Source organism: Erithacus rubecula (genome assembly GCF_903797595.1).
Source record: "Erithacus rubecula genome assembly, contig: scaffold_112_arrow_ctg1, whole genome shotgun sequence".
Classification (NCBI taxonomy): Eukaryota; Metazoa; Chordata; class Aves; order Passeriformes; family Muscicapidae; genus Erithacus; species Erithacus rubecula.
In genome coordinates, this window is record NW_027636279.1 from 94,652 (window position 1) to 118,201 (window position 23,550).

Sequence of the window (23,550 nt, forward strand, 5' to 3'; positions counted from 1 at the left end):
TGGCCCCTTGGTTCCACATGGCCTGGCTGTGTCACACTGGCCCTTTGCTTCCATGGGGACCCATAGTGTCACAATGGTCCCTTGCTTCTCTGAGAGCCTGCAGTGTCACAATGGCAACTTGGTTCCATGAAGCCCTGAGGTACTGAATGGCGCTTTGATTCCATTGGGCCCTGTTACATGAGTTTAGTCTGTTAAATGTGTGAATTACCAAAATATGATTATTGGTCTAATACCGATACTCAACTGTGACAGACAAAAGACTATCTAACAATTTAAAATTAGAAAGTGTATGTTTATTCAGTGCTGGGCAGCAGCATGAGGTAATCCTCTAATACGCACTGCAAAATTACAGGTGATCACACAGTCTGTTTATTAACAAAGGATTTAAACAAATACATATTCATAATAACAGCCCCTCCCATCCCCTGCTTTCTATGGTAATTAGCTTGAATAGCTATTAAGCATGTGTGATTGACTTCTTAAATTAAGTCTGGGGTCATTTTTGTGGGGAGAGTACTTTCAAGGAAGAAGTAAGGTGAGTCTTCCTCACCCTAAACTCTTGACCTTTTCTATCACTGACAATACAAATAATTTCTGGGGATAGCCCAGTTTTCCAAAGAATGGGTTTCTGGTTGCATTGTCTATGTTCCTTTGGTTTTGCTCACTAGTTTCATCTTTTCCCATTGTAAGTGCAGCTGAGCAAACATAAAATGACAGACGATCAATTATTTAAGTTTCAAATAACTACTCCCTTCTAACTTTTGTTTTCAGCAAGGTAACTAAAATCCTAATTTTCTAAGATTAGTGTTTCATTCCCCACTTCCCCTTTCAAATGAGTAAATTCTTTTACTTAATATAGGGATTTCTCTTCATCTATTCAAGACGCATGGTGGCGATCTCTTAAGACCAAGCCATTCGCTTTTGATAGTGATGCTAAGTCTGCCACTTGTAATATTCTAGACTCCAAACAAGTACAGCAGTAGACAAAATCAAACTTATAGTGACTAAAATAAGCAGCACAATGATTAAGCAAACCGGTTGCTGTTGTTGGCCATCCAAATAGCACATTCCACCAATGATGAGGCAGATGTTCTTCAAATCTTTTAAAAACCCCTTTTATGGTTTCCACATCATGGTGTATCATGATCAAAGTCCTTTTCCCTGCATCTTGAAACTCTTTTAAAATTTCTCTTAATTCCTGAAGTTTTAGTAGCTGAGTGAATAGGTTTAAATTTATTCTTATAAGTGCAAGGCAATATTTTTTTACAGGTGCCTGATAGGATAAGTCACATTCTTTGATTTTAGCAAAATTGAAAACACATAAATTGAATTGAGTCTCATCCGTGATTTGATTGTCTATTATTATGGTGGGACATGGTGTTCTGAGACAGACACAACCTTGTCTTATATACAATCACTTATATAAGTGAAGTTGTCTGGTTGGTTAGATGCATTTCAAAGTGGCAAATGCTTTGGTCCGTGTCCAAGCAAGTATCTTTGTCTTTAAGATTAAACTATTTTGCTGCACATCTAAATTCAGGACACGCGGTCAAATATTTGTCACAGCATTCAGGACCAACTTGGATGAGTTCCATGGGTGGATGGTGAGCCACATGGGACCCATCTTGTATGAATGCATATTCACATTTTTAAACATTCCTCCATTCCCACATGCTTGCATTCATGACCCTTAACATTTTGCTCAAAGCCCTAAGAGAGTAGGGATCATAAACTTTCCCTTGGCATCGATAAATCCCGGTTACATTGTACTGGTGTGGTGTTGCTTTGACTCTTATAGTCATGGCAATGACCACAAGGGTCACAACCATTCACATTATGTCCATGATAGTTATAAGTCCATTACTCACTGTTCTTGGTGAATTTCAGCTTCAGGTCTCCGTTGCCTGGCACAGTTTTCCAAATTTCTTCTGGAGCCTTCTTCACTCAGGAGTGATGGATCCACAACTTCTGTTCTTTGTTCTTCACTGCCATGAAGGTGGTGAGGAGTACTTGGAATGGTCTCTCCCACTGTGGCTCCAAAGTCTTCTCTGCAAAAGATTTAACGTATACATAATCCCCAGGTTGTACATCATGTACTGGTCCATCTAATTCTCTGCTTTGAGCCCCAAACACGTATTTTCCAATTTTTCCAATTTTTTTATTTAGGCCCACTATGTATTTGTGTAGTTTCTTCCTCTACTTGAAGGGGTGTTATTCCTTCTTGGACTGCATATGGTCTCCCATACAATATTTCAAAAGGGCTAAATTTCCCTTTTGTTCTTGGTTTTGTTCTAATCCGTACTAATGCCAGTGGAAGAGCCTGGGGCAAGGCAAATTTGCCTCTTGCCCCAGCCTAGCAATTTGTTGTTTGATCAAATATTTCTTTTTCTCTACTTGGCCACTGGATTGAGGGTGATGTGGAGTATGCAATTCCCAGTCTATCCCCAGGTGGTGACTAATTTGCTGTACAATTTTGGAGATAACATGTGGCCCTCTATCAGAAGATATAGTGGCTGGGACTCCAAAATATGGTATTATTTCTTGTAACAATGCCTTGGTCACCTCTCATGCCTCAGCTGTCCGGATAGGGAAGGTTTCTGGCCATCATGAAAAGGTACCTGTTAACACTAATATGTAATGATACCCCTCTTTCCTGGGCAATTCCGTAAAATCAATTTGCCATTGCTGCCCAGGTCCACAACCCTTCCCAATTTGTCCAATTTGCTTTGGAATGTTTTTAGGAATAGTTTGGAGGCGAAGACAACACTGATGAGTTACTTGTGTAACTGTGCCTTGTAATTTTCTAACCAGAATTCTATCCTTTAAATAATGGTACAGGGCATCCATTCCCCAATGTGTTTTCTCATGTTCTTTTAGCACTAATGACCACAACAAGTAAGAAGGTACTACAACGTTTCCTTCTTTGGTTACAGCCCACTCTTCCTGGTTCTTAGTTGCTTCTTCTTCCTTAATAAGTTTTTTATCCTTTTTGTTATATACTGGCTTAGCTTCAATAGAGATCTTTCCATCTGGAATTAATGCTGCCTCAACTATTTCATAGGGTACCTCACCTTTGGCTGCGCCTTTTGCGTCTCTGTGCACCAGCATATTTCCTTCTTCCAACTGTGAGCTTAATTTTTGGTGTGCCTTGATGTGCATAATAGCTACCTGTTCAGGTAACTGCACTGTATCTAATAGTTTTAGTATTTCTTGGGCATGTTTAATATTTTATCCTTGTGAGTTCAGCAGTCCTCTTTCTTTCCAAATTGCTCGATGTGCATGTACCACTCCAAATGCATACCTTGAGTCTGTATAAATGTTGATTTCTTTTCCTTTTGCCAGCTCTAAGGCCCGGGTTAAGGCAATTATTTCAGCTTTTTGAGCAGAGGTATTTGTTGGCAATGGTCCAGACTCTATTACCTCTCTGCTTGTGGTAACTGCATACCCAGCATGTCTTTTTCCACTGATGATACAGCTGCTCCCATCATTGAACCAGCGCTCAGCCTCCTCGAGAGGGGTGTCCTTCAGATCCAGGTGACTGGAGTAGGGGGCTTCAATGGTCTCCAGACAGTCATGGATCACTGCTTCTTCCATGCTCCCGCTGAGGAAAGAAGCTGGGTTCACAACGTTAGTTACCATGATTTCAACATCATCTTGTTCTAACAGTATGGCCTGGTACTTTAGAAATCTTTGTGGGGAAAGCCAATGTCCCCCTTTTGCCTCTAGGACTGCAGACACTGTGTGGGATACTAGCATGGTCATCTTCTGGCCTAGGGTAAATTTGCGTGCCTCTTGGATGTTCCCTGCTACTGCTGCAACAGCTCTGAGGCACCCTGGCCACCCCTTGGCTGCCATGTCCAGCTGTTTGGAGAGGGAGGCGACTGCCCTCTGGTACAGCCCCAGGTCTTGTGCTAGTACTCCCAGAGCAATCCCTTGTTTTTCGTGAGAAAACAGAAAGAATGGTTTATTCATATCTGGAAGTCCCAGGGCTGGAGCTGACATAAGAGCCTTCTTCTGTTGGTTGAAGGCTCGTGTTGCTTCTGTTTTCCACTGAAGATCCCTGCTCTCTTCCGTGATTAAGGCGTACAGGGGTTTAACGAACAATCCATAGTTATAAATCCACAGTCTGCAGCACCCCGTCATGCCTGGAAATGTTCTCAGTTCTTTCACTGTCTGGGGTTTTGGGGTTTGGCATATTGCTTCCTTACTGTCTTTCCCAAGGTCCTTTGTCCAGCACTTACTTCATAGCCCAGGTAAATTACTGTTTGTTTCACCATCTGGGCTTTCTTTTGGGATACCTGGAAGAGGACTGGTTGCATTGTCTATGTTCCTCTGGTTCCAGTTACTAGTTTCATCTTTTCCCATTGTAAGCACAGTTGAGCAAACATAAAATGACAGACAATCGATTATTCAAGTTTAAGATAACTACCTCCTTCTACCTCCTAGCTTTTAATTATTTTCAGCAATGTAACTAAAATCCTAATTTTCTAAGATTAGTGTTCTATCAGAGGGAGGTCTAATCTCACAACTTCTCTGCCATTTAGAAAGAGAAAAAACATATCAGTGTGTGTCACCTCCTCCCATTTTTCTACGCTTTTTAAAGATAACATCAACTGCAATATGGTTTCATAATCCAAACTTCCTGAGGGCGGCCATCAGATGCCTTCTCCCAATTTATAAAGTGGCCACCGTTTTGTACACAACTTCACATGATTTCAATACCTCATTACCTCACAAGTCCTCTCCAACATGCTAGAATAAAGTAGAATAAAGCCTTGGGGATTGACTTTAGAAATCTGCTTGCTCTGGCTGGTGGCCATTGTTCCTTCCAGTGTTTTGTTTTTTTTTGGTTTGTTGTTTTTTTTTTTTTTTTTTTTTTTTTTTTGTTATTGTTTGCTTGTTTTTTTCCTCAAGTTCCTTTATTTTATACCACCTCTTTTCCTTGACCTAGTAGTCTCAGAATATGAAAATACTAACCACATGCAGTCCTGATTATTTCTGCTCTCTCCTCTAAATTATTTGAAATGCCCCTTCTCCAATAGCTCAAACAGCTGGCTGTTTCCTTCTCCTATTTGAACAGGCAGAAATTCCATAAATACACCCTTGTATCTCAAATACAAAAAGTTAAACTACAAGGGGAGCCTTGTATTTCATTTGTATTCACTTGAAATTCATTTTACCAAGCTGTACCATTCCCAGTCTGTTTCAAAAATATCCAAATTCTCCAGCTTTAAAACTTTTCCACAGGCTGGACTCACTGTGTAAAACTGATCGTGTGCTACATTCCAATTATAGCATCTCAGGAGCTCCAGGGCACAGCCTGGGCACCTGGGTCTCCTTCCATAAGATATACAATACTATCTCTTATTGCACCCTTTACAGCAGAGAAGGACCCAACTTGGATGCCACCCTGGTTCCCAATAAAAAATCGTGAGCCCACACAAAAAGCAGGGAGCTACCCCTATTAGTCCCCACCATTGTGGGTTTCTGAGATTATTCTCAACTGGGAGTTGTTCCCAGTAAAAAACCAAAAATAATTACTTGTTTGACTCTAATGCAATGCCCCTATAAACACCCTCTTTCTCTTCCCTTTCCCCCGTTTGACAATAGCCCTGTCTCCTCCTTCACCTGGTTGGAGCCCAAACAATCTAGAGAGCCCTTTCCTGGATGGCTGGGCACTTGCGGATCACTCCTGAGATTCGTTGGCCACTTTTTACCATTTAATACAATTGCAATTATAACTTTTAGCACAAGATGGTAGTGTTGTTTCACAAATTAACTGACTTTTGTTGCAACTATAACTTTCAACACAGGGTGGAAGTATTGCCTCAAAACCGTACGATAGCCTTCAGCACTGTAGAAAAATCTCACATCTGATCACAACCACAACAACAGCTTGCCAAGATAGCATCAATAAACAAGGATTTGCCCAAACTCACCCCCACAATTGCTGGTGGTGCCCTCCAAGGCATGCAAATCCTTCCACTGGCAGTTTAAACACCAGGATTCGCTCAACCCACCCCCAGAACTTGCTAGCGGTGCCCTCAACGGCACAGCAGAATCCCTTCATCAGTAACTTAAACAGTTCTTTCTGCTTGCAAGTGGTACCTTTCAGCCCACATCATGCATAGAACATCTTCTATGTCTTACCAATTAACCCTCTCACCCTGGGGTAATTTTAAAATCATAAACATACCATTTTGCCCATGGCCAGCAGACTTGTCTATCTCCCATACTGAAGCAGGCAGGATTGAAGGTCTTTTGTCCAAGAAGGACTTGGGTTGGTGCACCTGGAGCTATTACGATCCCATCTGTTCCTGTGGGAAGAGAAGGACCTGCCGCGGCTGTCAAAATGATTCATGAAAGGCCTCATGGAAACGAGGATCCAATATGACTCTGCCATTGTGACACTGCAGGGCCCCATGAAAGCAAGGGAACAGGTGACAGGTCTGGTTGGCTTGGCCTAACTGGTGCAACTGCTCGTGGCATGTCAAGTGTCTTTTCATGAGCCCCTTAAACAGTGGAGCTCTGGGCTTTCCTTCAAATGGAAAAGAACTGTCTTATTCAAGCATCCATAGCCCCTCAGATGGAAACCCAAAATGGGATTCCCCCTCCAAAACTCCCAACATCCAGGGATTGCTCCCGGAAAAAAACTTCAGTTTCCAACATGTTTGGCTGCCCTTGTCTTCCTGAGGGCTGGATCTCACCTGCCTTCAAACACTGGTGCTCAGTGCTTTCCTTCCTAAAGAAAAGAGTTATCCCTCCAGTACTGGCATCCATACCTAAAACTAGAACTTTTCCTCCAAAATTCCTGACTGCAAGGGTTTCTCACAGACAAAGGCTGCCAGGACAGATGGCTTTTGTTGGCCTCTGGTTGTTGCCTCTATTCTGCCCTGAAACACTGGATCTCCATGCTTTCCTTCCTATGAAAATGAACAATCCCTCTTCTCCAGGTGCCCATGGCTGAAATGGGTATTCCTCCTCCAGAAGTCCAAGATCCATATATTGCTCTTACACAAAAGCTGCCATTAGAGACAGGTCTGGCTGGCCTTGGCCTCCTGAGGGCCAGCTCTCACCTGTCTTCCAGAAACTGAGGCTCTGTCCTTTCCTTTCTGTGGAAAAGAGCTGGCCTTCTCCTCTAGGCAAATAAGGCAGAAATTTGGATTAAACTTTTAAAATTTCCAATACCCAAGATTTGCTCTTAGACAAACCTGCCAGGAAAGTCTGCTCTGTCTGGCCTTGGCCTCTGGTGGCTGAAGTTCATCAGCCCCTGAAACACTAGGGCTCCACGATTTATTTCCTGTTGAGATCATGGTGACACTGAGGGGACTTCTGAAATGAAAGGGGTCATTGTGACACTGTGGGGCCTCGTGGCACCAAGGACATCACTGTGGCACTTCTGGGCCACATGGCCCCAAGGGTCTGGTGTGCAGCAGCAGGGCTGTGTAGAACCAAGAGGCCATTGCTGCATTACAGGGCCTGGTACAGCCAAAGTGCCCTTGTGATTCAGCAGGGCACCGTGGATCCATGGAGACCATTGTGGCACTGTGGGACCCCATGGAATCAAAGGGCCATTATGAGCCTACAGGGCCTCATGGAAACAAGGGGCCATTGTGACACTGCAAATGCAAGGAGAACATTGTAACACTGAGGGTCCTTATGGTACCAAGGGGACATGGAACAGAACTGGCTGGTTTTACTTTCCAGGAGCCACCTGACAGGTCTGACTGATCCTGGTATGTCGAGGGCTGTCTCTCATCAGCCTCTGGAGAACTGGGGTCCTGTGCTTTCTTTCCTATGGCAAAACCATATACCTTTCCTGGTAGCCAAGGCCAAAATTGATACTCCCCCTGAAAAGTTCCCTGCATGTAGGGGTTCCCCAAGATACAAGCTGCCAAAACAGGATGGAGAGCTCCTGGCTGGCCTTGGCCTCCTGTGGTCACCTCTCATCTCAAGGAAGCCTTGAGGAGGCTATTTGAACAGGTTAGACTACTGGAACATAAATGAGTCTCTTATCCTCTGAAAAACTCCAATGATCTTCTGATTATACAGGCTTTTTTTTTCCCCTCATTGTTTATTATGCATGTAATATTTTTTTTCAGCTAGATGATATTACACTCATCACTCTAGCACTGTTATCTGACACTAAACACCTCCGCTACATATGGATGCAGGTCACCTGCATAAACAAATACCATAAAAAATGCATCAAGAGTAATTTGTCTCTGCTCCTATCTGCCACATCTCCTCTGGAGGTGGAGGTAGAGGCTCTTTGCCCCATGGCTTCCGTGCTGGGCAGCCTCTGCCAGCTCCTGCACAGCCTGTGGCACCTGTGGGCTGCACTGACAGCCCTGCCCCGGGCTCTGCCAGGCTCTGGGCCAGCAGAGAGGCCGGGCAGGGCTGGCCATGGCCGGGAACAGGCCCTGAGCCCTGCAGGAGGATGGAGCTGGGCCACAGCCAAACTCAGCCCAGGGCAAACCTGGGCTCAGCAGCCAGGGCTGGCAATGGCTGGGGACAGAGGCTGGTGCTGACAAATGTCCTGTGCCCCTCCCTGCTCTGTGCATGCCACCAAGGGCACAAAGCAGCCTCCTCTCTGGGCCACTTGCCTGTTTCCAATGCCTTCCACAGGCGCTGGCCCTGCCCCACAAGGGCTGGGCTGAGTCCTGCCCCTGCACACTCAGCTAGGCTGAGATGGACACTGCTGGTGTCTCTGACAGGCTCTCTCAGGCCAGCCCAGCTCCCTGCAAGCTGTGCCAGCTGCCCTGAGCTCTGTGCAGCACCAAGGGCCTCTCCCCAGCACAGCCCAGCCGGCTCTGGCCCCACAACTCTGCTTAGGGCAGGGGGCTCTGGGCAGGGGCCCCACGGCCTCAGCCCCTGGCAAGGGCACAGCAGCAGCTGCAGCTCAGACAGGACTCAGCCCCAGTCATGGGCAAGGTGCTTGGCCAAGGCAAAAGGAGGCTTCCTGTGTGCCCTGCTCTCCTCTCCCTGAGCCCCTGAGAGCTCTGCAGCCCCTGCTGCCATCCCATCTGCCCAGGCCAGAACAACAGCCCCGGCCTTGGTGCTCTCCAGAGCTGCTCCTGCTCCAGGCCCAGGGCCCATCCCAGAGCTGGGGCAGCCACAAAGCTGTGCCCATTTCTGTTCATTTCTGCCCATGATGATGGTGGATGCTCAGCCACTTGGAGGATGCTGATTCATTTTACTGCTCCAGAGGCCTCTTCTTTCTTGAGCACTTCACTTCAGGAATGCAGTGCCAAAGACTCCTAAACATTCCTTTAAAACACCTAAACAAGAAACACCTCTGGGAATAAGTTAAGTTTTCAACTCTTCTGTGGTTAATTAGACAAATTTCAGAAGAGTATTCCAAGTGAATATACTTTATTGGAAACAATGCCTAGAGAATTCTCGTCTTGGTTTTTTTCCTGTTTATAGAAGGATATAAGCAGTGTCCCAAATATATTGACCCCCTGTACCTTTTAATGCAGTCTGAATGGATATGAAAATCAAGACCCTTCATGGGCAGGACAATCAATAACTTTGTCTCCACCCCCTCCCCACCATTTCCCTCATCCAACCCCTCAGATTACTATGGTTCAGGAACAGTGTGGCCAGCAGGACCAGGGCAGTGATTCTTCCCCTGTGCTCAGCACTGGTGAGGCTGCATTTCCAGTGCTGTGTCCAGTTCTAGGTGTTCCAATCTAGGAAGGACATGGAAGGGGTGGAACACGATCAGAGAAGGGCAACAAGGCTGGTGAGGGGTCTGGAAAACAAGTCCTGTAAGGAGTGGCTAAGGGAGCTGGGGTTGTTTATCCTGGGGAAAAGGAAGCTCAGGGGAGATCTCATCACTCTCTACAGCTCCCTGACAGGAGGGTGCAGCCAGGAAGTAGTGACAGGACAAGAGAACACAGCCCTGAGCTACTAGGGGTTGTTTACACTGGACATTGGGAAATATTCTTCACAAAAAGGGTCACTGTCCTGGTTTGAAAGGACGGGTGTCTTCCAGTAAGGGCAGAAGTTTCCCTTTGGAATAGAGACTTTGGTTCCACTCCCCCCCAAGTATTATAATTGTTTGAATCAAGGACTCTGAGGCAGAGATAAGGGGGTGGGAATAACAGCTCTTTTACTAATATATCTAACTGTACAAGCAGAAAACAATAGCAATTGTTAAAATTGCTAACAGAACAGAATAGATAACTCGGTGTCAGTCCCTTTAGATGCAAGCATGCTGTCTCTGTGCTTAGTCCCAGTCCGGATCTGCCGAGGGCAGGTGGGAATGGAGGCAGGAGGGAGGGGGGAGGGGCGGCAGCAGCCACGCCGGTCCCGGGCGGGAACGGGCTGGAGCAGCGGCTCCTCGCTCACCGTGTGTGTCCGGGTGATCAGCTGTGTCTACAGAGGCAGGAGGCTGGAACGGGGCAGATGCAGGGCAGGTGATCACAGAGGGTCTGGCTCTGCTGTGCTCGGCCGTGAGGGCTGAAGATCCGGGCGTTCTCCTCCCAGCTCGCCGGAAACACAAGTCCCCTCCCAGAAGCCTCAGAGGCCCCTCCGGGAGCCGTTCCCACCCACCCCTTTTGTCTGGACTCATCAGAGACCCTGGGTGTAACCCGGCCAGCTCCATTGGCATGATAATGGGAAAAATTCTTTCAATTGACACAGTAATAGAAAAACACTCAACCCCCAACAGTCACTGAGCATTGGAATGGGGTGCCCAGGGAGGTGGGTGAGTCACCATCCCTGGAAGTCTTTAAGGATAGACTGGACATGGCACTGAGTGTCACAGTCTGGGTGACAAGATGGTGTTGGGTCACAGGTTGGACTTGATGTTCTCAAAGGTCTTTTCCAGCCTGGGTGATTCTGTGATGATTGTGACACTGCAGGGCCCTGGGGAAGCAAGGGGCCATTGTGACACTGCAGGGCCTCATGGAACTGAGAGGACCAGAGTGACACTGTGTATGACATGGCACCACAGAGCCAAGGGGCCACTGTGACACTGTGGGGCTACATGGAAACAAGGAGTCCATTGCGACAATCTGGGTCCTCGTGGAACCACAGAGGCCACAGTGACACTGCAGGGCCTTGTGGAAACAAGGGGCCATTGTGACACTGTGGGACCAAGGAGAGCCTTGTGAAAACCTCGGGCCAGTGGAATCAAGGGGTCATTGTGACACTGCAAGTACTCTTGCAATGAAGGGAACAATTGTGTCACTGTGGTGACCCATGGAACCAAGGATCCCTGTGACACTGCAGGTTCTTGTGGAACCAGGGCTCCATTGTGACACTGCAGCACCAAGGAATTCATGGTGGCACTCAGAGGCCTCATGGAACCAAGAGGCCACTGTGACACTGCAGGGCTTTGTGGGACCATGCAGAACATTGTGACAGAGCAGACCTTGTGTAAGGATGGGACCATTGTGACACTGCAGGGACCTGTGTAACCAAGGGGCCTGTGCTGCTCCTCAGGGACTCCGGGAATGAAGGAAACATGTCTGACACCATGATACCCCTTGGGACCAAGAGGCCATTGTGACTCTGTGGAACCAAAGAGAGCAATGCTGCACTGAGAGACCTCATGGAACTAAGGATTCACTGTGACACTGTGGGGACCAAGGATCTGAGGGACTTTGTGATGCCAAGGGCTCCCAAGGAACCAAAGAGACATTGTAACACTGGGAGGCCTCATGGAATCATGGAGACCATTGTGACACTCTAGGGCCTCATACTACTCAGGTGACACCAAGTTAGCTGGGAGTCAAACCTCCCTTGAGACTTAGACTGGATCCAGGACCCAAATCCAACAAGGTGAGGTTTAACAAGACCAAGAGCTGGGTCCTGCACTTAAGCCACATAAAGCCCTGAAATGCTCCAGGCTGGGGACAGAGTGGCTGGACAGCAGCAAGGATGAGAGGAACCTGGAGGCAGTGATAGACAGCAGGCTGGACATGAGCCAGTAGTGTGCCCAGGTTGCCAAGAAGGCCAAAGGCTCCTGGCCTGGATCAGGAATGGAGTGGCCAGCAGGAGCAGGGCAGTGATTCTTCCCGTGTACTCAGCACTGGTTGGGCAGCACTTCGAGTGCCATGTCCAGTTCTGGGCCCGCCAATTTAAAAACAACATGGAGGGGCTCGAGTGTGTCCAGAGAAGGGCAATAAGGTTGGTGAGGGGTCTGGAACACAAGTGCTGTGGGAGTTGGGGTTTTTTATCTTGGAGAAGAGAAAGCTCAGGAAGACAAGGAGAAGTCAGGGCACAGGTTGGACTTTGATGATCTCCAAGGGCTTTTCCAGCCTTCCTGATTCTGTGATTCTCTGAAATCACCCCTGGAGCCATTGCAGGATGAACCCTGGGCCTCCTCTTCAGAAGCTCCAGCAGCCCAGGTCCCTCAGCTTCCCCACAGAGCCCCAAAGCCCATCCCGTCAGTCCTGCAGAGCCTCTCCAACCCCTCCTCACTGCCCAGAACAGGGAGCCCCACACCCAGACACACCAGCCCAGATGTGCCTCCCTTGCCTGTGGTGCCTGTGGCAAGGGAGCAGCATGAAACACTGCAGGACCCTGCAGACAATTCCTGAAGCACTTGTAGGATGATCCTGCTCCCCGAGGGATGTTCCCATGGTGCCAATTTAGGAACTGAAATGGAGAGTGTGGACAGAGAGGAAATGGGCCAACAGGGATGGGCTCTTTCTGGAGGAGGGGACAGTATTGGGGAAAGAGATAGAAATACGGATCAGGAATGTGGAAAGAAAGCAAAGGAGAAGGAAAAAAAATGCCCACAGCAGTTCGGGGGTGGCTGCCAGGCAACCCTGGCTCTGAGCAACAACATCTGCAGTGGGACAGGAAACTCACAGCTCATGGGAACAAAATTTCTGGCTTACTGCAGAAGCCAGGAAAAATCTGAGTGGTGTCCCTGGTGTCCCCCAGCCCTTCCTGGCCCCAGGGGCTGATGGCATTTGTGCTCACTCAGCTCCATCTCCCCACAGCAGCACCATGGGGGTGCTGACGCCTGCTCTGTGCAGTGCAAACAGGGGCTGCTGAGCCAGTGCTGCCGTGTCTGTGCCTGCAAGGATGCGACACCTGTGTGAACTGATGGAGAGGCCAGGGCTGCAAAGGGGGGATGTTGTTGGCAGGTGCATGAGGAAGCTCTGGGATGCTGCCCTGGGCTGTCCACCACAGTGGGGATGGATCAGCCCCTGCTCTGCTGCTCCTTGCCAGGTCTCCCCCTTGCAGGGACCTTGCAGAGCTCCAGCCATGCTGTTTGTCCCCAGCCGTCCCACAGCCAGCCTGGGGCTGCTCACGGGGGTTTTGTCTGCTCAGCATTGGCCTGGCCAAGTGTTGTGGAGAGAGCCTGGCCAAAGAGCCGTGGAGCCCCCAGGCCCTGCCCTGAGGTGTCAGCGCTGCCCCAGCAGTGCCCATGGCCTGTCCCTGCTGCAGCCCCAGCACTGCCACCCCCAGGGCTGTGCCCGGCCCCGAGAGTACTCAGGCACTGCAGCAACACGAGGGGCAGGAGGGCAGCGGGTCAGTGGCGTGGGAGCAGCACTGGCAACACCAAGTGCTGCTGCTGCTGGGCACAGCTGCTGTGCCAGCACTGGTCTGCCCCAGCTCTGCACACAGACATTGCTGCTGCAGCTCTAGAGAAGGGAACACATGGGGTATCTCTAGTGAAATCTTTGCTGGGAGAGAAATCTTACAGTTTATATAAAGCCATGAAGACTGCAACCCTTTATTGACACAGTTTGTGGCCACAGGGAACATAATGAGCAATGGAACACACAGTGGCTTTTTTTATGGACAGTATGATAAAACTAAAACGAAGGAAAAATAACCCCACAATCAAACCAAGATGAAGTATCAAAGATGGCTGTTATTACAAGTGATTTTCAGAAACTGGCCAGCAGTTTAATGTTCCTGAAAACAGCCAGTCATCAGTGTCCACACTGCAGCCTTGAGCTCTTGATTCCTCAGGCTATAGATGAGGGGGTTCAGGGCTGGAGGAACCACCGAGTACAGAACTGAGAGTAACAGATCCAGGGATGGGGAGGAGATGGAGGGGGGCTTCAGGTAGGCAAATGTGCCAGTGCTGACAAACAGGGAGACCACAGCCAGGTGAGGGAGGCAGGTGGAAAAGGCTTTGTGCCGACCCTGCTCAGAGGGGATCCTCAGCACAGCCCTGAAGATCTGCACATAGGAGAAAACAATGAACATAAAACAACCAAATGATAAACAGGCAGTAACAGCAAGAAGCCCAAGTTCCCTGAGGTAGGATTTGGAGCAGGAGAGCTTGAGGATGTGTGGGATTTCACAGAAGAACTGACCCAGGTCATTGCCCTTACACAGGGGAAGGGAAAATGTATTGGCTGTGTGCAGCAGAGCAGTGAGAAAGCCACTGGCCCAGGCAGCTGCTGCCATGTGGGCACAAGCTCTGCTGCCCAGGAGGGTATCGTAGTGCAGGGGTTTGCAGATGGAAACATAGCGGTCGTAGCACATGATGGTTAGGAGGAAATACTCTGATGAAATGAAGAACATAAACAGAAATACCTGAGCAGCACATCCCTCATAGGAGATGTTCCTGGTGTCCCAGAGGGAATTGTGCATGGCTTTGGGCACAGTGGTGCAGATGCAGCCCAGGTCAGTGAGGGCCAGGTTGAGCAGGAAGAAGAACATGGGGGTGTGCAGGTGGTGGCCGCAGGCTACGGCGCTGATGATGAGGCCGTTGGCCAGGAGGGCAGCCAGGGAGATGCCCAGGAAGAGGCAGAAGTGCAGGAGCTGCAGCTGCCGCATGTCTGCCAATGGCAGCAGGAGGAAGTGGCTGATGGAGCTGCTGTTGGACATTTGCTTTCTCTGGCCTTGGGGACCTGTTCATGGATAAAGGATTGTGACAAGTCAGCAGAGGCTGATTGAACCCAAATCTGGGCCATTCCCTGTAAGTTTTCCCAATGTGATTCACTCACTCTTGCACCTGCTCTGGGAAAACCTTCACCCAGGTGCCTGACTGTGCTCCAGTTGTGCTGTCTGAGACTGCCAGGAGCAGCCAGGCCTGTACATGGTGGCTCTCAAGGAGCCATCCCTGCTCTGCTGCCCTGGGTTTGTGGCTGTGTGACAGAGGGACAAGGCTGAGTATCTGGGATTTGTCAGTGGAATAACTCCTAATGCAGAAAGTCTTGATAACTTCTGCACTCCCAAGTCCAAGGTATGGTAGGAGTTGGTTCTAGGATTTGTTTTCCTAGGCACACATAATTGCTGCTTTTCCGAGGACAGAAATCCCCAGCATTTCTGCTGCACTCACAGTTTGCCCCTGTGAGATGTAAGAGACAAGGAATTCCCTGTGGCTCAGGGCAAGGTTGGGCTTGTTCTCAACTGCCCTGGGTTTCCCCCTCTGCCTGGAATCAGAGCACAGTCACACTCCTGTGCCACCCTGAGATAAACCAGACCCTGCCCAGAGCAGAGGGATCTCTGAATATTTCACCCTCTCTAAAGGTATCTGAGCAAGTTCTCAGCACCTCCTTCTGCCAAGGACACTCACGGCTCCCTTGGCAATCCCAACAGCATTTCCTCAGCTGTGGCATCTCTGCACTTCCCCGTGGGACACTCAGGGAACTCAGAGAGGCTCTGGCACACATTTGTATCCAGGAGGGCATCTCAGAGCTTAAAAGGACACACCAAGGAGACTCCCAGGTGTGCCCATAATGAGATCTCAGGGAAGGGGCTCAGCTCATTCCCCTTTCCCATGGACTGCTTTGCCCTCAGCTCCACAGGTCACAGGGAAGCTTGGACACCCCATGCCCATGGACACTCCTGCCTGGCAGGAATCCCAAGGGCAGTGCCTGACTCAGTGCTGCAATCCCAGAGCCTCCCTGAGAACAGCAGATTACAATGACAATATCAGGGGAGTGCAGGAACAAGAGAAGATGTTGTGGTGCTGTGCCAGGAGGGCAGGGCAGAGACAGACGGGCACTCAGGGCAGTGTTCCCATACCCAGCTGTGCATGGCATCTCCCACACACCAACAGTGCCCTCCTGCCACCAGCATTGCTCTCTTCAGCCCCCTCTCCTTCCCTGAGCATCTCCCTGGGCCTGGACATTTCCCTCCTGAGAGCCCTGCCAGGCTCACAGAGCCCATCCCACCCTATGTGTCCTCACCTGTCCCACAAAAACCTGCCTGTCTGCAGGGCCCTGCTGGGGCAGGGTCTCTCTGCAGGTGGGCAAGGGCAGCTCAGGAGAGCCCTGCTGGGCCCTGCAAAGGGGATGCTGGTGCTGCCCAGGGCGGAGGAGCGGCTGAAGGCCCTTTGGGAGGCTCCCAGCAGAGAGACTGACCACACAAAGTTACAGATCTGAAGTCTCTGTAAATGTTCAAATGTTACTTTAGTGATCCTGTGTGTCCCTATCAGCTCTGAATGTTCTGTGATTCTCTGAGTACAATTCCTGTTCTGCTTCTCTCATCCCCCTGTTGTCTATTTAATTGTCTACAATCAAAAGAGAAAAAAACCCTCGCAAGAGTGTTAGAATGGTAAAGTACAAAACATCGTTATTGGAAGCTTCTAGGTGTCCCAGTGGGAATGTGGCACACCCAGCCCCAAATTCCAACAATTTATTAAGGCTGATTAACTAGGATATAACAGGAACATCCAATAGGAGATTCCGTTTCCCCTGTTACACACCCCTGGGTCAACTCATTGGAGTAGTTCCAAGGGCTTCTTTGCCCCTATTTTTTCTATGACTGCTCACATTCTGGTTTAAAAAAAAAATAAAACAAAAAAACAACAATGTTCTTGTAGGTCCTTTTCCTGATAATAAGACTATACATTATTTCAGGAATGTATTTAGAAGGTCAGCTTATTGTTCAAAAAAATCTAAAAGAAAGGTTAGAAGGTGTACTAGAGATATTAAAACATTTTAGTTATGTAAGTACATAATAATAGTTTACAGAGTTACAAGACTAGGAAAAAAAAGTATAAAAAGCAAAAATCTTTTTGTCATCACCGCAGCCTTCTCATCCTTCTCCGAGGAGGTAAATTGAAAACACTCTCAAGAAATCTCCTGATCTTTACAGCAATTTCAGGCTCACCTTCTTTTGGGAAGTGCTCTCCAGAGCTGTGCCCAGGCTGGTCTGGAGCTGGGGGCAGCCCTGCCCCACCCAGCACCTCCAGCAGCAGCACCTGCCCTGCTCAGGGTTGCTCCTTGTCCCCACAGCTTCTCGCCCAGCGCTGGGAGCAGCTCTCTGGGCTGGCTGAGAGCTGTCCCTGGCAGGCAGCAGAGTCCCTGCCCCAGCACAGAGCCCTGGGCTGCAGGACCCTGCTCTGCAGGGCAGCCCTGGGCACCCCTGGCTGCAGCCACAGCTGCTAAGCCTGGCAGCAGAGCCTGGACACAGGGAGCTGCCTGGGGCTGTGCCTTGGGTGCTGCAGCAGGGAAACCCAGCCCTGCCCAGGGCCACATCCCCTGCACTTCAGCAGGTCTGAGAGTCCTCCTGGAAGGTTCTGAAAGCTGTGGCATGTGCCAGCTTCAGGAAATCCCTGCAGGAACTGCAGCTTACCTTCCCACAGCCAGAGAGTGACTGTTTCAAACACTGTGAGGATTTCTGCTCTAGTGACCCCTCACTGAGCTCTGCTTTGTGCCCCCAGCCAGGCTGAGTTTAACCCCTCTGTGCCTCTGTGCTGTGCACGGGGTACATGCAGGCAGAGCCCCAGCCCTGCTGGTCTGTTCACAGGAGCTGTTCCTGGGCAGAGCTGTCTCTCTGCAGTGCTGCCCTTGCCAGGAGCTGCCTCTGTGTCAGGAGCCCATCCCAGCTCATCAGCATGACACAGCACAAGGACTTATTGACCCTCTTGGGCTTTGTGCTGAGGCCCTGAACATCAGTCCCTGAGAGGGAGATAAAGAAACCTCTCAAGAGCTCCAGGTGAGAATCAAACTCCAAAGTTTCTGAAAGATTTAATGGGTCCCACTGAGGTACACGACTTAGAAAGTGTCCCCAAGCCTCAATCAGAGCAGAGAACTGGAGGCAGAGATGACAGGTGGGGACAAAGAGAAGCCAAGTCGTGGTGCCCTGGGGCACAGCAGGGTCTGTGTCACCAAGGGCTGTGAGGAGACACCTTTTCCTGAGACACTGGGGCCTCCTGGCACAACACCAGCAAGGCTGGACACTTTCACACCTTGTCTTGCCCTCAGTGTCCCCTCCACATCCCAGTGGCCTCAGGGATTTGCTGGGACCAGTCCCTGGGGAGCCTTGGTCAGGAATGGCCCTGGCGGCTCCTTCATGCTCCCAGGGACTGCAGGTTGTTTTTGCATTTTGCTTTAGCCTTGCAGTCACTGAGAGCTTTGTGCAATCATGGCCTCCAATTATCTGCTTTAATTAGTCCCTTGAGAGCCTTTGTCAGTAATCATACTCAGTGGGATCATTAATGCTTCAAGGTACTTCAGCTTTTTTAAGGTACTTTTCTTTTTCCTTTCTTCTCTGGCTCTCTGAGAGGTTTTTGGGCAATCATGTCCTCCAATTCTCTCTCCGAAGGAGTCAGTGAGGAACCTGCGGTGGAGATGGACCTCAGTGGGCCCCTTTATGCTTTGAGGCATTTGGGTTTTTCTTCTGACTTGGACTTCTCTCAGGCCCTGAGGTTCAAGCGCTCAGCACCAAATACACCACCAGGCTCATTGGGATCAAGCAAGTCCTGACAAAACCATGGCTCTGCCTTGATTTCCCAATGCTCTGGTGAAGTTCATAAGGAAGTTTTTTCTACAGTTATGGAGAAATATTTCAAAGAGCTTCTCAGAAATAAGTGTTCCTATTTTAAAGCATGTCTTTGATTACTGTTTCTCTTTAGAGCAGAGTTGATTGCAGAGTTCTGTGAATGATACTGATCCAGGGTCTCTTCTCAGGAGATCTGGCCTGCTCAGAGAAGTTGTTCCTTGAGGACTGACCCAGTGCGGACAATCTTGCTCCACATTGCCCAACGCCATCCTGTCTGTCCTTACTCACCTGGGACCTTCTTTGGTTGGAGAACTGGCTGCACTCAAGCAAACAGGGGTTTACTTCCTTTACTCTTTTTGGAGCAATCTAAAACTCCTGAGTTTCCCCACTACAAACAGACACCCTTCTCAAGTGTGTGTCAAGATGCCATCATGGAGATTTATATTCCCAAGGCAGAGCCATGCAATATCTGTTTTAGTCCTTTGGACTCTTTGGTTCCACAAAGGCTTGTTGTGCCACCATGGACTCTTGGTTCAGTGATGTTCTGTGGTGTCACAATGGATGTTTGGTTCCATGGGGCCCCACAGTGTCACAGGGGTTTCCTTTTTCCTGTGGCAATGAGCAGCAAACCCCACTGGCAGAACAAAATGCCTGGGAAAAACGAAGAGTGGGAACATTTGGAATGATGTTGTCTTCCCAGGGCACGGTGATGTGGGGTGGGGCCCTGCTGTCCTGGAGATGGCTGAACAGCGGCCTGCCCATGGAAGGGGGAAGAGACAACAACCTCTGCCTATGGAACTACAACATCAGAGAGGTCAGGGCGAAGGCTGGGCTTCAAAGATAGTTACCAGCACAGGAAACATCAATGTGAGAGGAAAGATGTGTGCTAATGTCTTTACAAATAATTTGATGGGTGAAGGGATGAGTGTTTAGGTCTGTGAAATGGGTCGCAATGTTTCTACTGACTTTGAGCAGCAGGTTTGTTACCGGGCCCAGACAGCTTGGCTCCCGAAACAGACAAGGGTCTGCATAAGTGTGAAAATCTGAACTGTGAGGGAGATGCCAGGTTCAAGAGGGAATGTGGGGCAGGCAGGTCAGGAAGGATGTACCTTCCTAGTACCTCGGGCAATGGGGAAAGGAAGAGAGCAACGTGCAGCCAGGAGTTTAGGATAAAAGGAGTCTGCACCCTCTGAAACCTCGAGAGAGAAAACCCCGTGGGTGTGTCCACTGGGGGTTAGCACTCCTCAAGGAGGGGCGGGAGGGGGGGTGCTGGACTATCATGCTGTGTCTACACAGCATCAGAACCACCTGGGAGGGGGACTGCAGTGCTTGCTTTGTCCACAGATGGTGCGGCACTGCTCAGGGGGAAGCCTGCAGTACAGAGTTTTGTCAGAAGGGGGCAGCAGTGTTCGGGTGGCCGGGCTGCAACACCATGCTGCGTGCACAAGAGCACAGCAGTGCTCAAGGAAGGGGGCTGCAGTACCACGATATGTCCACAGAGTGGCAGCACTGCTTGGGGGAAAGCTGCAGTACCAGTCTGTGTCCAAATTTGGGTGCCACTACTTGGAGGAGGGGGGTGCTGAAGTACCGGGTTTTGTCCACACAGGGGCAGCACTGAACTGGGGGGAGGCTGCAGTAATAGGCATTGTTTTACAAGCGGGTAGCACTGCTCAGAGTAGGGGGAGGCTGCAGTACCAGTATGTGTCCACATGAGGGCATCACTGCTCGGAAGGTGGGGGCTGCAGTACCATGCTGTATTCACAATGGGGAAGCACTGCTCAGGGAAGGGGGGGACTGCAGTACCATGCAGTGTTCACAAGGGGGCAGAACTGCTCGAAGGGAAGGCTGCAGTTACAGTCTGTGTCTGAAACTGGGAACCACTGCTTCGGAAGGAGGGTCCCGCATTGCTGGGTTTTGTCCACAAAGGGACAGCACTGAACAGGGAGGAGGGTACAGTACTGGGCTATGTCCACAATGGGGCAGCACTGCTCAGAGGAGGGAGAGCTGCAGTACCCATCTGTGTCCATAAGAGGGCATCACTCCTGAGGAGGGGGTGGCTGCAGTACCATGCTGTATCCACAAGGGGGAAGCACTACTGTGGGGAGGGCATGCTGTACCAGTCTTTCTCTACAAGGTGGCAGCACTGATCAGGTGGGGGTTGCAGTACTGAGCTGTGTCCACAAGGGTGCAGCACTGCTCGGGGAAGGGGGAGGTTGAAGTACCATGCTGGTCTAGCAGCTGGATGAAGAATTCCCCCTCCCTCCCTCCCTCTGTTTTTCCCCTGTGCCAGGAAAGGGGAGAACCTCTGCTGCCCGAGGGGCCCTGGCTTTGGGCTCACCTGCCATCCAGGTGTAGAAGGTGTCCTGGAGGATGGTGTCACAGCCGAAGTCGATGAGCTTCACCTCGCCAGTGCCCGGGTCGACGAGGATGTTCTCAGCCTTGATGTAGCAGTGCAGAATGCCGCGGCTGTTGCAGTGCAGCATGGCCAGCAGCACCTGGAGGAAAAGCCACCACACCACGTGCTCTGGCAGGGACCTGTCCACCTCCAGCAAGTGCCACAGGTCCTGGCAGCGCTCCGGATGCTCCATAACTAGCGCAAAGCTGTTGGGCAGCTCGAACCACTCCAGGAGCCACAGGACGCCGCGGAAGCCGGGGCACGACACCATCCAGTTGAGCACCAGCTCCAGGGGCACAAGGGCGCCATTGTGCTGTGGGGGGACTGTGATGCCGTCAGTGGGGCTGCACCACGCCTTCGGCACCCCCTGCCCAGCCCCACCACAGGTCCCCACTGCCCAGGACGCTGCGCGGACCCCGCTCCCTCCCCACTCCCTTCATGCTCGCTCCTCTTGCAGTGTCCCGGCTGCCACTCCCCTTGCCGGGCCTGGCCTTCGCCCTGCCTAGCACGCCCCACTGGCTGCTCCCGCTGGTGCCGCTCACTCACCAGCCGTGCCCACTCCCAGATATGATCCCAGCCATCTCACTTGATGGCCACCTGCAAGCCAAGGCGAGTGGCGGGCTGTGCCTGGGGACTCCTTCTACCAGACCGACTTGTCCTGAGCTCCATTTAGCCTGGCCTCATATACTGTCAGGGGTGAGGCACGCACAGCTTCTCTAGGCAACCTGTTCCAGGAAAGTCTTTTTCCTGAATCTCTCATCTAAATCTACTCTCTTTCACTTTGGATCTATTCTCCCTTGTGCTCTCTCTGCCTGCCCTTATACAAAGTTCCTGTCCAGCTTTCTTGTAGGTTGCCATCAGGTACTGGAAGGCCACAGTTGGGCCAAGCCTAAGCCTAAGTCTCTTTTGCAGGCTGAAGAAGCCCAGCTGTGCCAGGCTTTCCTTGCAGGAGAGCTGCTCCATCCCTCGCAGCCCCTCAGTGTCCATGCTGGGCTTCTGCTCCAGCGTGTCCCTGTCCTTCCTGGCTGGCAGGGTTGTTGATGCAGTCAGATGAAGCTTCAGAGTGTGCACAGAGCATGCCACACTCCATGAACTCCTTGCCTTCATCTGAGTTGTTGATAGGGAATGAGAAGTTATAGATCAGGTAAAACAGACAAAGTGAGTGAGGTGAACACACAGCTTTAAAATCAACCCATCTAATGGGTGGTCACTAGAGAGTGGCCCAGCTCCCACCTTCCCTCTGTGTGAGGCTGAGCCCTGCTGGCCCTTCCCCTTGTCCTCCTCCCTGGCAGTGACCCTGGGGGCAGCGCTGCTCAGCTGCCCCTGCTGGGGCTTCTGGGCCAAGGCCCCCTGAGCTGGCCAGGAGCCCAGTCCTCCACTCCCAATGCCGGGGCTCTGCACAAAAGTGTCCATGCCAAACAGGTCAGCGAGTTTCCTGGGAACAGAGGCACCCAGGCTGGGTGGGACTGTTGATCTGCTGGGGGATAGGAAGTGTCTGTTGAGACACCTGGACAGGCTGGACCATGGGCTGAGGCCACCTGTGTGAGGTTCAACAAGGTAAAGTGCCCCATGCTGCACTTCAGCCACAACAGCCATGGGAGGCTCCAGGCTGGGGGCAGAGTGGCTGGAAATCCACCCAGCTGAAAAGGTCATGGGGGTGCTGTTTGGCAGTGGCTGAACATGAGCCAGCAAGAGCCCAGGTGGCCAAGAAGGTCAAGAGCATCCTGTCCTGGGATATGCTTTAGTGGTGGCCTTGGCAGTGTTAGCAGCCTCAGTTTATTAGGGGGATTCTCTGGTCTTAAAGGAGTTTTCCAATGGAAACAGTTCTGCAGCTCTAAACCTCCATTCCTTGTTTTGAAGGATGCAGTCCCAAATAGACCCACATTGGTGTTTTTAAGGAATTTAGCATCTCCCTTTCCTTGAAAGTAAAGGGAACGAGGCTTTAAATGTTCTTGAAACACTTTCATTCCTTGATCTTCAGCTGTACATTTGAATTGAGGTGCTTTTGTACAGAAAGGTTGGACCATGAGATAAATGCAGGCAATTTAGCTGCAATGGCACTTTTTTATCTACTTTACTGCTTCATTTCCCTATGGGTAGCAAATTTGGGAGTATTTGTCTTGTGCTTTGAGTTCTGGCTCAGACTTGCTCACAGACGTGTTACAAAATCTTATCTACTCCTTTCTCCTGAAAAAATCTAGCTAGAGACAAGGCTTTCAAACCAGTCCCCATATGATTAACCCAATGTCCCTGCTTAAATCCATGTATGCTTGTATTATAAGGAGTGAACTATTCTAACTCCCCTGCCCCCTCCCCCTTTTTTTTTTAAGTAGCTCTTTGAACAAGTCCTGTATGCCATTCAAAGTCTTTGTTATCAAATGTGTGAAGTGATGTTGCTGCTGTAGCAGCACCCTGAGTTCAGTGGGAACAACTGCAGAGCACTGGGTGCCACAGCAGTAGGCACGGTGAGAGACTCGCCTCCACTGCCATGGCCATCC

At 50.2% G+C, this 23,550-nt stretch overlaps 1 pseudogene across 1 annotated transcript in view; it reads right to left on the minus strand.

Moving 5' to 3' along the window:
* Nucleotides 1–13,878: 13,878 nt before the first annotated feature.
* LOC306815274 (olfactory receptor 14I1-like) overlaps nucleotides 13,879–23,550 on the minus strand; it is a 269,530-nt pseudogene continuing 259,858 nt past the window's right edge. The window contains exon 2 of the transcript in view: nucleotides 13,879–13,945. The product of the transcript in view is annotated as an olfactory receptor 14I1-like (transcript). The remainder of the gene's footprint in view (nucleotides 13,946–23,550) is intronic.